We start from the raw sequence: 5,939 nt of genomic DNA, 5'->3' as shown, positions 1-5,939 counted from the left end.
GTACATAAGCTCAGATTAATCACACACACAAAAATGTGAGACAAATGCCAACTGAAGCACATTCTACAACATAGGCAATTAGTGCTTCTTAAAAATACCAAGGTCTAAAAATAAGGAAGGTCTGAGATGCTGTCACAGCCAAGAAGAGGCCAAGGGGACACGATGAGTGGCGGTAGTCTGTATCCTGGATGAATCCCTGGGACAGAAAAGGGCCCTAGGAAAAACGAAGGAAATGTGAATGAAGTGTGGACTTTAGGCAACAATGGCAGGCATGATTAGTTATGACAGATGAACCTACTTCTATGTAAGATGTTCATAATAGGGAGAACTTGGTGTGGGTATGTGAAAACTTTTTGTACCATCTTCACAAATTTTTCAAATATCAGAAACTGTTCTAAAATGAAAGGTGTGTGTTTTTTTTAAAGTGATCAAGTCATTACTACTCTCCTGGGGGAGCCAAGAGAAGTGCCTCTAACCCAATTTAGAAAGCTTGTAAACACCACCTCCTCCCAGTGTAGTTAGCTTATGAAGAGAACATCCATCTGGATGCTATTCCACATAGAATATTAACTCGCGGGATGGCATGTGGGAGCTAAACCAGGGTCACAAAAGTAATGGCAAATGAGAAAGACTCATGAGATAAAGAGTTCAGTGAGAGAGTATGAAGTGAAAGGAGGATAGAAAGGACCTGAGGCATATGTAGGACCTGATGGTAAGGATTTTGAATTAAGTTTTGCCATAGAAGACAATGTATTTACAATGAAAACACAAAAACAAAACTACAGCCTGCTTTGATGAGAGGCATATACGTCTGTTTAACCCAAAATTCAACCCATTGAGATTTTAGCTATTTCTGCTTGATTTGTCTTAAGGAAAGCAACTTCACCAAAGCAATGTGTCACTTGAGAAACTAGGTTTCCATGATTCATAATTGTTTATTTCCCTAATTATTAGTAATCACAGCCCCAGCGCAGCCAAACAGAGCTTGGGAAACAACAGGCTGAGGGCTGGATGCATTTCAAAGCTTAAAGGACTTACTGACTGCACATTTAAGAATAATTTCTATTTGGTGATGTAAGACCTGTCAGTTTACCACCCTTATTTGTTCTGTAATGCCATTGTAGTAATCCTAATACTAAAAGGCATGAAATTTATTTTAGATAAATTAACAAAATGAATAATGGGTTCTGGAATAAAAAATGAAAACATTTAAGAAAATGAGTAAAAGAATGAAGAAAACATCATCCTAAGTTTAAAAAGTAGTTCTAGGTTTCTAGAAGATGTGGTATCACTATATTTCACAAACCCACAGTTCTTTTTTAAAAAATATATTTTATTGATTTTTTACAGAGAGGAAGGGAGAGGGATAGAGAGTTAGAAACATCTATGAGAGAGAAACATCGATCAGCTGCCTCCTGCACACCCCTCCTGGGGATGTGCCCACAACCAAGGTATATGCCCTTGACTGGAATCGGACCTGGGACCTTTCAGTCCGCAGGCTGACGCTCTATCCACTGAGCCAAACCAGTTAGGGCCCACAGTTCTAAATGTATGTTCTGAGATGGAACATGATGATTCATGACAGTGTTCTTTCTCTACCAACACCTGTTGAAGGTATTCAAGGGTTTCCAATATTGGAACTGCCCTTGCCCTTCAGTGGAATGCCTTTCTTCACATGATTTGAAGATTGGGGGTGCGGGAGCTAGGGAGGGAAAACAGAACATTAAATAACATGCAGAAATATAATCTCTTTCCTCATCGAAAGCCAATAATAATGATGTGCATATACATGTGTATGTATATAATGTATAAATATGATCTATGTGTATGTGTATTACACATATAAATTTGCATATACTTATCATTAGAAAATATTTTTACTATTTCTCTGTCCTGACTAGTTACTGGATTTAGAAACATTGAATTACCATAAATGGTAATTTGTCTAGAAGGATTTCGTAAATTTGTATATTAGTGAAGTTCTGTAGAAATCATTTTTATATTAGTGGAGTTCAGTAGGAATAATTCATCTACTTGTACTGGCTATATAAGGAAAAAAAGCCATTTAAATTGAGGAGGGCACCAAAATCCATTAAATACCAGGTATTAATATTTTTTAAATGAGTCCATGATGGTTTTTGCCCCAACAAACAGGGCAGTCTTTCTTTTCTGGGAATATTTAATAATGCAATTGACTTTTAAATTTCTTCCTTGAAATTAGAAGCCTCTGTGTGAGTTTTCTTTTCTTATCCTTCATGTCTGTAGCTCCCTGTTTGTTTAACCACAGTGCATTTCTTTTAATATCTCGGTGCTGTTTATTGAGACACTTTAATTTGATTGTTTCCCTTCTCTTTGTATTTGTCTTCACCAGGTGTTTCTTGACTTGAGCGCACTTCCCACATGATAAAATTAAAGGTCTAATTAATGCCTTTAAGGACATTGGTGCACAATTCAGCACCTAATTTTCTGCAGGGGATGTATTTAGGTGTTTAACTAGGTGGAACTGTGTGCTAAAGATTTCATTTGCATACCAAGTCCCTCTTATTACTTTGTAAACACTCTTCAATACAGGAACAAAGAATGTGTTCACACTGTTTAGTATACACTTTTCTAGCAAGCAGAATAGTAGAGGAAATAAACATATCTAAGCTATGTTTCATCAGAGAAGAAACAAAACTCCTTTTAGGTGAGGTGTTGAAATATGAGGTCCATTTCTTTGGAGCAGTGAGGATAATACTCAGCATTTGAAAATTGAGGGGGGCACCTGCAGCTGCACTGCATGGAAAAGCGAATGCTTTGAAAACCCACATCTGAGGTGTAGAGGATTCTAAGAAAAATATGGCGTCACATCAAGCACAAAAAGGAACACTAACTCACCACCAGGCAAGTCCTAGCAGAGAGCAGGCCAGGAGACAAAACTCATTCATCTCTCCTAGGCTACAAAAACTGGGGAAGGCACCATCTATATAAAGGCTAGAGAGTGTTTCTAATCTCATTTCACTTTCCATCTACTTTAAAACATAAATATTGTGGATGCCCTAGATATCATTACTAATAAGATATTTGCTTGATTATTAGCAAATTAAATCTATTAGCAAATTAAGTCTATTAAAACTTGCATTTCACACTAGTCTTCAGGGACATGATTTATCAGATATGAGGATACATTTTTAGCCCAATTTCTACACCCTCTCTACAAAACCATAATCTTTATCAGCACTTCACTTTTGACATGGACAACAGATATTTCCTCAACACATGTAAAACGTTAGTGTTGCCCAGACAAGGAACAAAGTTTAACAGGCAAGGAAGACTTGGTTCAAGGATGTTGTACTAAGGCCTAGAGATCAGAACTCAGCCTGAGCTCAGCTCCAGCAAAACAAAACGCTGGAGTGTTTTTAAGAGCTGGTTTGTGGGGAAGGAATCACAGGCCATCTGTGTTTGCTAATCGACTACCTAAAGAAAAGGTAAACTTTCTTAGATCTTTGTTATAGGAAGTAGCTTTACAACGTGGAGTAAGACACCCCACAAAATTAGGCTATCTTCCCATAGAAACTGGGATGTAGGCATTATGCCTTCCTTGATGTTTCTTTCTCAAAGGGATGTCCATGGGTCCTTGAGAAAAAAGTCCTATGTTGTAAAACTGGCAAGAGGTTTTAAAAAGATTTACATCTCAAAGAGGCAGAGAAGTTACAAGGAAAAGTTTTCTAAAGTAAATAGTCTAAGAAAAGGGAAGTCAGTGATCTAGAGGCAGAAAGTAGCCTGTCTGAAGTTTAATCAACCTGAAGGGAATTTTAAGATGGTCTCAGTCATATGAAAATATAATTTTAAAAGAAATTTAGCTGACACACCCCTTCAAATCCTATTGTTGTCCCTGTGTCTCAACTAACTATAAATTTTGGAGTCCCTGTTTTTTAATCTCCATTGTCAGAATAACAGTTTCTCCTTGGATATTTGGTTCTCGTCATTTACTAAAGTGTATTGTTATCAGAGAAATGTGTGGATTGCCTCAATTTCTGAAACAGTTTTGCCTTTTTCAGTTCTTTTCCTAAATTACAGTGCTTTCTTCCTTCAGCTGTCTAGCAGTATCTTCCCTGAGTGTTGTAAATCTGTTTTTGAAAACTTACTTCTTGGTAATGATTTCACTAAAGTATATTTTTAAAGTCATGTACAAATAGTATTTTTTGTATGCCTTTCAGATGACTACACTTCTAGTGAATTGAATTTTGTTTTTATTCATTAGTGTCTAGATACTATTATTCTCATGAAATCTATTTTAGGGATACTAGGGGGTGAGGCAAAAATAGGTTTACAGTTGTGTGTGTGTAAATTACAGAGTTTATTCTTGTATTATTATTTCCCATATGAGCTACTTGGCCCCCCCGTATATCTATACTTTTGTTATTTGTATTTAAGTAGTTGAATTTTCTTGGGTCATATTCTATATAATAAAAGCCTAATATGCTAAGTGTCCGGTTGGCCGTTCAACCAATCAAAGTGTAATATGCTAATGATATGCTAAGGCCACTCAACTGCTCACTATGATGTGCACTAACCACCAGGGGGAAGACAGTCGACCAGTCAACCACTTGCTATGACATGCACTGACCACCAGGGGGCAGACGCTCTGATTGGTAGGTTAGCTTGCTGCTGGGGTCTGGCTGATCAGGACTGAACGAGATGGGTCGGATATGCCCTGGAGCCCTTCCACGGATCCTCCCTGGCTCATCAACCTTTTGCGTATTTCCCTGACCCCAATCGTGCACAAGTGGGGTCCTTTGGCCTGGCCTGTGCCCTCTCACAATCCAGGACCCCTTGCAGGATGTTGGAAAGCTGGTTTTGGCCCGATGGTGGAACAACCGGTTGCTATGACATGCACTGACCACCAGAGGGCAGATGCTCAACATAGTAGCTGTGCCCTGGTGGTCAGTGCACTCCCACAGTGGGAGGGCCACTCAGCCAGAAGCCAGGCTCGTGGCTGGTGAGCACAGTGGCGGTGGCGAGAGCCTTTCCCGCCTCCATGGCAGTCAGACATCCCCTGAGGGCTCCCAGAATGCGAGAGGGCACAGGCCAGGCTGAGGGATGCCCACCCCACCCAGTGCACAAATTTTGTGCACCGAGCCTCTAGTGTTAATATAATGTTATTGGAAGGGTGGAGGGGCCACAGACTTTATCAGGTTTCTTTGTTCAAGGTCACCTTCTTTTTTTGCTATAGTGTCACATTCTTCTTTTAAAAAGATGATTGTTCTATGTAAGCATGTAACTTTTAGCTCTCACTCAGGATCTGATATAGATTGGGAGGCTTTCTATTCTTAAGTTCTCTCAAACCCTGGGCTATAAAATGCTCATAGCCTCTTTTGCAAATGTTCACTTTACATTTTTTTTTAAATTATGAGAGTTAACATACAATATTGTATTAGATTGAAGTGTACAACATAGCAATTTGACATTTATATTCCTTATGATGTAATCACCACAGTAAGTCTAGAAACTGTCTGTCACCATTCAACATTATTATGTTCATATGGAATGTTTTCTCTATGCTGTACATTACATCCACTTGAATTTTTATTTATTCATTTTTTTTTCACTCATCCTACAATTCCCTTCCCCTCTGGCAATTATCAGTTTGTTATCTATACTTGTAAGTCTATTTTTGTTTTGTTTTATTTGTTTGTTTGTTTTTAGATTTCAAATCAGAGTGAAATCATATGATATTTGTCTTTCTCTAGTTGACTTATTTCACTTAGCATAATACCCTCTAGAATTCAGTGGTTCTCAACCTTCTGGCCCTTTAAATACAGTTCCTCATGTTGTGACCCAACCATAACATTATTTTCGTTGCTACTTCATAACTGTAATGTTGCTACTGTTATGAATCATAATGTAAATATCTGATATGCAGGATGGTCTTAGGCGACCCCTGTGAAAGGGTCGTT

Source organism: Myotis brandtii, unplaced genomic scaffold, assembly GCF_000412655.1.
Source record: "Myotis brandtii unplaced genomic scaffold, ASM41265v1 scaffold405, whole genome shotgun sequence".
Taxonomy (NCBI): Eukaryota; Metazoa; Chordata; class Mammalia; order Chiroptera; family Vespertilionidae; genus Myotis; species Myotis brandtii.
Note: the sequence above shows the minus strand (reverse complement) of the source record.